The sequence below is a fragment of the Podarcis vaucheri genome, assembly GCF_965113315.1.
Source record: "Podarcis vaucheri genome assembly, chromosome: 2".
Classification (NCBI taxonomy): Eukaryota; Metazoa; Chordata; class Lepidosauria; order Squamata; family Lacertidae; genus Podarcis; species Podarcis vaucheri.
The window spans coordinates 99,225,173-99,237,139 of NC_138760.1; positions in this window are offsets into that span (position 1 = coordinate 99,225,173).

An 11,967-nucleotide genomic window follows, 5' to 3' on the forward strand; every position below is an offset into this window, starting at 1 on the left:
GTCAGGAATTTGAGTACTAGCAGGAGGTCAAGTACAATCAGAAGCTCAGGTGAAAGTAGGGCCTTGGACAGCTTTTCAGTGGAGCTCAAAAGAGATCAGGCTATATATGCAATAACACACAAAATGGGTTTTAGCTGTTTGTTTTAGCAGCAGTCTAGAATTCACTGAGGATTAAGTCAGGTTGCAGCTCTGTCTGCATGACTAGTTCCAGCTCTGCTGGAGAAAGCTACAGGGCCTTGCCAAATTAGAAGGTTCATGGCTCAGAATGGTTTCCTTGGAATCTGAGGGTGATGGTAGCTCAACTATCTAAGGCTAGGAACTCCAAATAATAACCTTGGCAATCCACAATGCATACCTTGATTTTAAGGTGAGCAGCCACAAATCAGTGCCAGGGTATGACTTATGCCTCCAACCTACTTACTTACTGTACTACTGTTCCAGAAGTGGTTGCAATGGTAGTAGCAGGAGGGATGGAGACCATACTGACACTCACTATTCCTGTATCCTCCACCTTCTTCTCCTACATTCTCTTCTTTCTACATGGACACTGGGGAATTGGGTTCAATGGGGAAAACTATATTTTCTAACAGGGTAAAAGTTACAGGGTAAAAGTAAAGGTACCCCTGTCCGTACGGGCCAGTCGTGTCCGACTCTAGGGTTGTGCGCCCATCTCACTTAAGAGGCCTGGGGCCAGCGCTGTCCGGAGACACTTCCAGGTCACGTGGCCAGCGTGACGAAGCTGCTCTGGCGAGCCAGCACCAGCACAGCACACGGAAACGCCGTTTACCTTCCCACTATAAAGCGGTACCTGTTTATCTACTTGCACTTGGGGGTGCTTTCGAACTGCTAGGTGGGCAGGAGCTGGGACTGAAAGACGGGAGTTCACCCCGCCGTGGGGATTCGAACCGCTGACCATACGATCGGCAAGTCCTAGGCACTGAGGTTTTACCCACAGCGCCACCCGCGTCCCTTTTAAACATTTCAGAGAGGAACAAATATATTTTCTAAGATTTCAGAGATGGAAAACAGCTATATTTCTCAGGTGGAGAGAGGAGCAGAGAGAAAAACTCCTTCCTTCCCCCTACCACTTTCACAATAAGGGGAAGAGTAGGGGGAGTGGGGTTACTGTCAAAGCAATAGCAGCTATTGTAGCAGCAGCTGCTATCAGGTAATGTGGCTTGGGAGTCTATGGCTATGATGTCAGTTCTGAGAAATTCTAAGCATTCTCCAGTTTTGCCTTCAACTGTGAATTCTAAACCAAGTTGAACCTTACCTATTTCTGCTTCCTTTGTGTGCCTGTTTTGCATCTCCAGTCCCTATCATAGAGTGTTTGTTACTAGTTTCGTCTTTTGCCTTTATCTCCCTGGTGAATCAAGAACATCTAGATAGAATGCCACCATCTTGAAAATGATGGCCATCAGTTGATTCCTCCCAACATAAAATAAGCAAATAGATGCTAGCTGCATTTTTGCATCTCACTTCCACCCCTTCCCTCCCCAGTCCACCAATTTCTACACATATTAAGAACAGGATGACACTGGAAACATATCGGAGATCCTGGAAAAGAACTGGCTCAGTCTCACATGTGGCTTGAACACCCACAGTTTTGTTTGAAATGCTCAGCTCCTTCTTCCCTTTGCCTCGAGGACTCAATATTAGTTTCACCTGGCAGCCCGGACAGTCTTGCTTTATCAAAACTGTAGGGGTCTGATTGTCCCATTTAGTGCAAATACGCATGCAGGAGGAAAGGATGCACTCAGCAATTTGCTTCTGCAGGGCAGCATTTACTGGCTTCACCAGCAACACACACATGCACACAGAGTTCTAAGTGTCAGTAATGCTGTGTCAGGGGAAAAAAAATGAAAGACTGAAGGACAAAGAAGTACCATAAACTCCTCTGATGCACATCTCAGTTTGAAGGAAAAGGATAGTACAAGAGACTCAAAACATAAAGAACCATTGGCATTTCCCACTTGTGTATGGGTACTTCAGTTTTAAATGCATATTTGTGGAAGGCTGAGTTTTCACAGAGATGTGTCTCATAAAATATGAAAACAAAAAAGGGGGTGGGGAGAAGGCACTTGGTGAAGATGAAATGCCCACTGCAAGAACGAGAGTTCTCAGAGTTCCAAAACATTTTATCATGCTCAACACATTCATATAAGGTATTTGCCAGTGCTATTTTTCTAGAAAAAGAGATGCCGGAACTCACTATGAACGCCTCCCTTGTAATGGCAATGGCACCCACCTGAGAGGGGCTGGAGCTGAGTTCTGGCTGAAAAAAGCACCCAGCTGCTCATGCATATGGTACTCCTGCATATGTTCTGTGTCCACTGTTGGGGAAATAATCCCTCTGAATACCAGCTGCTGGAAAGCACAGGAGGGGAGAGTGCTCTTGCGCTCAGCTTGGCCCCTGTGAAAACAGGACGCTGAACTAGATTGGCCACTGATCAGATCCAGTAGGCTCTTATGTCCTTAGGTGCTCATATTTACAGTATTTTCCCTCTTTCCCTTTTCCCTTTTAGGTGGGGATAGGTGAAGTGTCCTTACCTGATGTGTTAGAAAGTTGCAGAAACTGCTTTCTTTGTGGCGAGAGCCTGCCATTGAGGATGGATTCTGCCACTCCTGCAAGTGAAATTAGGAGGACTGTTTGGAATAAATATTTTACACCAGGGCGTATCGGTGTACTGTAGCTTGCTTGCATGTCAATATCTGTCCAGGGTTGTCTGGGTCTCATGGAGTAGACAAATGAGTGGGTTATTGATTGAGGATGAAAACTTATGGGAGTGGTTGCAGAGTATGGTTTGAGGGTGTGTGCTAGAGGAATGAAGTTTGAATATATTGGGTTACAGTGCTTAAGTGTTTGATCTGAATGTGTTGAACATGTAAGAGTATGCTTGAATGGGATGTATTTTTAGCTGTGGTTAGATTAAATTGCATTTATTGTTGTATAGGGGGCTGGGAATAGAACTGGATTGGTTTGCTTTATTGTATGATTAATTTGGCATGTGGTGGTTGGGAAGAGGGAGTTTGTTTTTCTTTGTTAATCATGTTTAAAATGTGGCATTTATACTTTGTTGTCTTCAGAATAAAGGAGGCAGCTTGAGCATACTTCTGCAAAACATGCACATTTGCAGGGATTTTGATTGTATTTATGTTTCCTTGTACATAATGCAAAGTTTTGGAGGGGAAATAATATCTGATATTATTGGAAGAGAGCCATAGTTAGGGTTTCTGCACCCAAGAACTATATATGCTCTTCAACTCCCTAAGAAAGAGCTGTTGAGAGATTATGGCTTTGATTTCCACTGTTTAGAGGGGGAAAGCCTGCTGGAAAAGCTAATACATCTTTAATGCTCAGCACAAACTACAGCAAAGCAAGATCCATCACTAATAATATAGTCGCTGGGGCAGCTGTTTGCTTTCTTTCCCATCTGGATCACAAGTGCAGAGAAGCAGATAATTGTTGATTAGGGAGACACAGGTTGAGGAATTAAGAAATGAAACAAGGAGGCACAGTGGCCAACAAAATAGATTTGCTTAAATGGGGGTGGGGAACAATAATCCTCAAGAAGCACTAATGACTCAAGTTTGCATCAGCCAGCAAACAGAGGAAAAATATCTCAACACATGGCAATCCAATCATGGAGAGGCTGTGTAGACCTGCTGTGGGACCATAGACAATGGAATATGTAAGAGGGGGCGGATTGCTGAAAGGATGGGGTGGGACTGAGCTACCCCAAGCAACACTGCCCACAAGCTACACTGAAAAAAGATAAAACACAGTTGGTTATCGATTCACTTATTGATCTTTCCACCTGCCTTGGCCCACTCCCTGGCCCTGGGACTCCTCATGGGGGAGCTGTACCTGGAGGAAGAACTGTGAGGGGAGAGACTTTGTCAGGCAAGGCCTCTTTCCACCTGCCTTGCCCCACCCTCTAGTCTCTGCTTCTCAATTTGTATTGTATTATTTTATGTACTGCGGCTTGCCGTTGTTTTATTGATTATAGTTTAGAAATTATTTACTGTAACTGTTGAGTGGATTTCTGTTTAACTTTTATATGTTGATATTATTATTTTATACTATTCTAAAAATTGTTGAATGTTACTTTTTGATGTAGGTTGCTTATTTTAAAGTTGTTTTATTATCACATTTTTGTATTGCATTAAATTGTTATAAGCTGTACATTTTTTGTTTCTTCAGCTTGTAAACCCCCTTGAGTATTGTAAGATAGAATGACGGTATAGAAATAAAAAATGATGATGAATGATGACATGTAGAGAGGGCAACCAAGATGATCAAGGGTCTGGAAACCAAGCCTTCTGAGGGACAGTTTAAGGAGCTGGGTATGTTTAGCCTGAATAAGAGGAGATATGATAGCCATCTTTAAATATCTTAAGGGCTCTGATAAGGAAGATGGAGCAAGCTTGTTCTCTCTTGCTCTGGAGGGTAGGAGTTGAATCAATGGATTCAAGTTACAAGAAAGGAGATTACGAGTACAGTAATCACCAGGAAAAACTTTGTCAGGAAGAGCTGTTCAACAGTGGAATGGTCTCCCTCAGGAGGTGGTGGAGTGTCTCCTTCCTTGGAGGTTTTTAGGTAGAGGTTGGGTGGCCTTCAGTCATGGATGCTTTAGTTGCAATTCCTGCATTGCAGGGGCTTGGACCTTAGGGTGCCTTCCAACTCTACAGGTCTATGATTCTGTGATTTGCAGGAGAATGTTTCCACACTTTCCCAATATGTGTGTGTGTTTCTTTACATGCAATGTATATAGTCCACCCTTCATCATGGATTGTGTTGTGAACTGCCCTGAGATCGACAGATGGAAGGGTGGTCTACACATTTTATAAATAATAATAATAATAATAAAAGATCAATCAAATTTTTACACTCACTCTGTGACCAACTATTTCTCATGGGTCCTATAAAATCATGTTATTACTGGAAGAGTTCATATCCTAGACATCTGCAAATGTGCAACTGTTAATCACTTTATGCAGTTCCACACACCATATAGGTAGCTTCAATCTCTACCCCTCTTTTCCAGGTGTTGAAATTTGAGTGGCTTTTGTAGCTGCATTCTTTTCATATATAAAAAAAGTGAAATAAGTGAGCAAGCTTGTGCTAGTGATTAGGAGAACGAATGCCTTTGGGACACAAAGGCACATAGGGGCTATATTGAGACTAAATTGTGTTTTCTGATATGTATGAGGTTTGGAGGCTCATTTGGTCCAAAGTTAGCTCCTTGCAAATGTTTTCAGGCTGTTTCAGGATAGCCTTTTAAAACAATCTCTGGTCTTTTTTTTTCAGGAGCTGCAAAGAGGCCACTGAATCTTGCTTACTCTTACATTTGGTTTCCCACCCCCAAGGAAACAGCACATAAAACCCACTTATTATGGATAGATATGAGATACCAGTGGCTGAAATTTTATAGCTTTGGTTTTACTGTTGAAAATGTAGTTATTTTGGGATCTCAACAGCAATAAACACATATATAGATTTCCCTCCCTGTGCTGAGCAAGCGGGGGTAAAATTAAAACATAAACTCTTTTCTGCATGCTTCTTTGGAAAGGCTGTTCATTTAGATAGCTGTATTTCCAACTAGCAAGTACGCAGCACCATTTTCCCTTCCAGAGATAGCCAGAATTAATGAAATTAATCTCGTATGTGGAAAGGAATCACTTGGCAGATATTTTGTACTGCGATATTCTAATTTGAGATCCTGATTTCTTATTTTCCAACAGGTGTACAAATTGCTTTAATCAATACTCAAATATTTCATGTAGCCATCTTCTTGGAAAGGAGTTACGTTTTCTAAACTATATCAAATTTCATTATGAAAATAACTTACTCGTATACAGTTCCATTGACCTCTGTTATGGGGGAAGTTTTAATTAAACCTAATAACTCTTGAATGAGATTTTCATTTGGGAGTTTTAATGAAGATACGTGTCTAACCTTTTCTATTATATGGTGCAATGGATTCCCTTTTGTTGTCAAACTGAGTATCAGAGAGGGACGTTTTAATTAAGAGTTAGTTGTGTTCTTGGCTTAACCCTCTGTTCTTGCAGTAGAGGAGATAACAAAACCTTGAAAATGAATCCCCTCTTGTCCAGAATTTCAGTATATTATAAATTCATTCTGTGTTTGACTACCACATATCCTTTCTGTGGATACAAAAGACCTGATGTGCTATCACTCTTTGCCAACATGAGCCTTCCATTAAAGAGCTGTCAGGCACACCCTTTCGGCCAAACCCTGTTCTCTGCTATAGTTGAAGCAAAGAGAATGAGGCATTGCTATCCACTTTCACAAAAGCACAGATAATTCACCTGATGTTCTATGTGGTTTACTATGCAGAGGGTCGAGCCTAGGTGTGGGAAAGAAAGGAATTCAGTAATGCTCCATTTTCTTTACTGATCATAATATCTACAAGTACAGTGGTACCTCAGGTTACATACGCTTCAGGTTACATACTCCGCTAACCCAGAAATAGTGCTTCAGGATGAGAACAGAAATAGTGCTCTGGTGGCGCGGCGGCAGCAGGAGGCCCCATTAGCTAAAGTGGTGCTTCAGGTTAAGAACAGTTTCAGGTTAAGAACGGACCTCCGGAACAAATTAAGTACTTAACCCGAGGTACCACTGTATTATTTGTTTTGCTCATTATTATATGCATTCAAAATAAACAGATACCTTTTATGAATTTCTGGGAATCTCATGAAGTTGAGATCCTATATATTCATCCATTTATTATTGATCTATTAAATTATGTTGTTGCTGTTGTGTTTTTTTTTGTTGTTGTTGTTATATTTATTATTCACACTTTGCCTTAAGATTCCAGGGTGGGTTACAGCATTAAAAAGAACATTAAAAACAACTTAAAACAACTTACAGCCATAAAATAAGGCAGGTCCAAAAAAAACCATACACCTTAAGTATTAAAAGCCAGGATAAAAGCCAAAAGTGTGTCTTCATTTCTTGCCTTTCCTCTGAGCCTCTCAGTGCAGCCAACAAGGTTGTCCTTCCATTTTATCTTGACAACAACACTGAGAGTTAAATTAGACTGCGCAAGAGTGACTGGCCCAAGATCACACAGTGAACTTCTTTGGTGAATATGAATTTGACACTCTACCATTACTCCACGTTGGCTGTCACAGTATGTCAGTGTATATTACAACAAGAAACAGCATGTAGTGTTGCATGTCCTTCTATTTGTCTTGTCATGCCTGGATATAAAACCCAGTGCCCCAGTTGGTTGCCTCTTGAAGAATTATCCCATCCAATACCTGAGTCCACAGGCCAGTTGAGGGCAAACAGTAGTATTTACATCACACTGGATCTCATGGAAGGCTTGCAGATGCTATCTATGATTTCCTCCCGGTCCAGGAGTGAATTGTTTAAACTATGTCCAAGGGCTTTGTGTAGTGTCTCTTTCTCTTCTCTTGAATAGTCGTCCCTGAAAAATGAGAAACATCTCAAATGAAGATTTTCTCACTGAACATTTTAATTTCTCTACATGCTGCCTAACTCCTGATAACCTAGAAACAACTTGACTGCTATTTCAGCTGGTAAACAACATTCATTACCCAGTGCATATTGCTGTTAATAGCTTGTACATACTCCTTGAGGCTATGTGTATTCTCCTAATAATTAATTTATTAATACAATTCCTGCAGGAGCAGCGGCAGAAACCTAAAGGCTTCGGAAAGAGAGGAAAACAGAGACAGTACAATTCATTGTGTGTACCAAAGATCCTTCATTAAGAGCACATCAAGCTCCGATAATTGAACTCAGGGGAAAATCATTGCCTGATTTGTGTGTGTGAAATTGTCTTCTCAGAATATTCTGAACTCTCCTTGCACTTTTTTTCTGCCTCGTGCATAATATTGTTAACTAATCTGACTTGCCAGATATACTGAAAATGTGAGTTGCATCTGAGAAAACATGCTCCATGGAGATGGTGACGTTAGGCCATGCCCTTCACCTCCCCCACTTTAAATCTAATTGCCAGCCTTCAATTCCAATAAGGGAAGTGATTTGAAACTCTCATCATCTTTTGTAAAGTTAATGCAAATAGAAAATGCAAGAAATTATACACCCTGTGGTTCCTTCCTAGCCCAGATACAAAAAAATAAGAAATTATTATTCTTATACTATAAACTTTATTTTATGGAAAATCATGCCCTATGCTTCCTTTCTCAATGCTGCCGATTATTGCTGATGCTATGGCTGTATTTCTCTTTAAGCAAGCATAGCTGCTGGCAAAAGTCCCAGGTGAACCTCTAACAGCCAATTTCATCAGCAACCCTAAACAAACCTGCTGAGGAATCAGCTCTGTTAGATCCAATGGGACTCACTTCTGGGGGGAAAATGTATAGGATCGTACTTGCTCATGCGCTCAGAATGGGCTGGTTTGACAAAGGCAAATAGAGAAGCCACTTGGAAAGTTGCTAGGCATCGATCTACATACCCACTTCTGCTTCTGACAAATATCCCCAAAATGTGGGGAGCAGCACCCTCCTGGAATATTAGAAGAAGCTGAAGCCTGCACACAAGCAAACACCCCACATGGTTCTAAAATGCCTTTGCCTCATGAAGAAGCATTTTTCCAAAGCGGCTGTGACAAAGTGAGATGTTCCACAGTTTGTGTGGAACTTTTCGTGTGCTTCTTTGGATCATGACCAAGAGAACTCTTGGTTTTTGGAACAGTGAGATTGTCTTCTGCAGCCTGTTCTTCAAGAACAAGGAATTCGGAACTAAATGGGTTCCACTTGCCGCCACTCCTCCACCGCTGCCCCTTTTCACACAGCCAGCTCAGCAGTGTGTGTGTGCTGGTGGGATTCCCTCATCTTAATCCTTACCCAACCAAATAAAGAAGAAGATGAATAGGAGGATAAATTATTGGGGGAAACCTGGCAGTTAAACTGAGTTTGCTTTGATCAGAAGGCTGATGGAAATATCTCATTCTCATTCTTGTGGACAATAAGTTTTGTTGTTGTTGTTTAGTCGTTTAGTCATGTCCAACTCTTCGTGACTCCATGGACCAGAGCACACCAGGCACTTCTGTCTTCCACTGCCTCCCGCAGTTTGGTCAGACTCATGTTTGTAGCTTCGAAGACACTATCCAACCATCTCGTCCTCTGTTGTCCCCTTCTCCTTGTGCCCTCCATCTTTCCCAACATCAGGGTCTTCTCCAAGGAGTCTTCTCTTCTCATGAGGTGGCCAAAGTATTGGAGCCTCAGCTTCAGGATCTGTCCTTCCAGTGAGCACTCAGGGCTGATTTCCTTAAGAATAGATCGGTTTGTTCTTCTTGCAGTCCATGGGACTCTCAAGAGTCTCCTCCAGCACCATAATTCAAAAGCATCAATTCTTCGGCGATCAGCCTTCTTTATGGTCCAGATCTCACTTCCATACATCACTACTGGGAAAACCATAGCTTTTACTATACGGACCTTTGTTGGCAAGGTGATGTCTCTACTTTTTAAGATGCTGTCTAGGTTTGTCATTGCTTTCCTCCCAAGAAGCAGGCGTCTCTTAATTTCGTGGCTGCTGTCACCATCTGCAGTGATCATGGAGCCCAAGAAAGTAAAATCTCTCCTTCTATTTGCCAGGAGGTGATGGGACCAGTGGCCATGATCTTCGTTTTTTTGATGTTGAGCTTCAGACCATATTTTGCGCTCTCCTCTTTCACCCTCAATAAAAGGTTCTTTAATTCCTCCTCACTTTCTGCCATCAAGGTTGTGTCATCTGCATATCTGAGGATGTTGATATTTCTTCCAGCAATCTTAATTCCGGCTAGGGATTCATCCAGCCCAGCCTTTCGCATGATGAATTCTGCATATAAGTTAAATAAGCAGGGAGACAAAATACAGCCTTGTTGTACTCCTTTCCCAATTTTGAACCAATCAGTTGTTCCATATCCAGTTCTTAACTGTAGCTTCTTGTCCCACATAGAGATTTCTCAGGAGACAGATGAGGTGATCAGGCACTCCCATTTCTTTAAGAACTTGCCATAGTTTGCTGTGGTCGACACAGTCAAAGGCTTTTGCATAGTCAATGAAGCAGAAGTAGATGACTTTCTGGAACTCTCTAGCTTTCTCCATAATCCAGCGCATGTTTGCAATTTGGTCTCTGGTTCCTCTGCCTCTTCTAAATCCAGCTTGCACTTCTGGGAGTTCTCGGTCCACATACTGCTTGAGCCTTCCTTGTAGAATTTTAAGCATAACCTTGCTAGCGTGTGAAATGAGTGCAATTGTGCGGTAGTTGGAGCATTCTTTGGCACTGCCCTTCTTTGGGATTGGGATGTAGACTGATCTTCTCCAATCCTCTGGCCACTGCTGAGTTTTCCAAACTTGCTGGCATATTGACTTCACTCTCCAGGAGTCTCCATTTGACTTCACTCTCCAGGATGTCTGGCTCAAGGTCAGCAATATGGATGTGCGAGACATCCATATCTTTCTGGTAGAATTCCTCTGTGTATTCTTGCCACCTCTTCTTGATGTTTTCTTCTTCTGTTAGGTCCTTACCACTTTTGTCCTTTATTATGGTAATCTTTGAACGAAATGTTCCTTTCGTATCTCCAATTTTCTTGAACAGATCTCTGGTTCTTCTCATTCTGTTGTTTTCCTCTATTTCTTTGCATTGGTCATTTAAGAAGGCCTTATCTCTCCTTGCTATTTTTTGGAAATCTGCATTCAATTTCCTGTATCTTTCTCTATCTCCCTCACATTTTGCTTGCCTTCTCTCCCCCGCTATTTGTAAGGCCTCATTGGACAGCCACTTTGCTTTCTTGCATTTCCTTTTCATTGGGATGGTTTTCGTTGCTGCCTCCTGTATAATGTTGCGAGCCTCCACCCATAGTTCTTCAGGCACTCTGTCCAGCAAATCTAAATCCTTAAACCTGTTCCTCACTTCCACTGTGTATTCATAAGGGATTTGATTTAGATTGTATCTTACCAGCCCAGTGGTTTTTCCTACTTTCTTCAGTTTAAGCTTGAATTTTGCTATAAGAAGCTGATGATCTGAGCCACAGTCAGCTCCAGGTCTTGTTTTTGCTGACTGTATTGAGCTTCTCCATCTTTGGCTGCAGAGAATATAATCAATCTGATTTCGATGCTGCCCATCTGGTGATGTCCACGTGTAGAGTCGTCTCTTGTGTTGTTGGAAAAGCATGTTTGTGATGACCAGCTTGTTCTCTTGACAAAACTCTATTAGCCTTTGCCCTGCTTCATTTTGCTCTCCAAGGCCAAACTTGCCAGTTGTTCCTTTTATCTCTTGATTCCCTACTTTAGCATTCCAATCCCCTATAATGAGCAGAACATCCTTCTTTGGTGTCACTTCTATAAGGTGTTGTAAGTCTTCATAGAATTGGTCAATTTCAGTTCCTTCCGCACCAGTAGTTGGTGCATAAACTTGGATTACTGTTATGTTAAAAGGTCTGCCTTGGATTCGTATCGAGATCATTCTATCATTTTTGAGATTGCTTCCCAGTACTGCATTCGCCACTCTTTTGTTGACTATGAGGGCCACTCCATTTCTTTTGCAATAAGTTACCATCTGTCTATTATACCAACCCATCTAGTAAGAGATGAGCCTTGGAGATCTGGGTCAATTATGAAGTTTCCAGGTCAATTATGAATACCACACTGTACTAAAAAATGTGCAGAATGCCATTAAGGATGCATAATGTACTCATGGGAGTCTTGTCAGACCTGCAGCTGAGACAAGAAAAAAGTTTACATATGGAATCATATTGTTCTCGAATAATCCTCCTGAATAGCCTTTCACCAAGGAGTGTCCACAGCTACATATATGCATCCATACATAAAGTGTCCATAAATTCAGTTAGCTGTGCTAATCTACCCTGTTTACCTGCCTAATGTGTAGATGAAACCCTATAAAATAAAAGGAAAGAAGTATGGAGCCTCTGATTTCTCTCCCCCTGCATTATTTGACATCCTCCATGT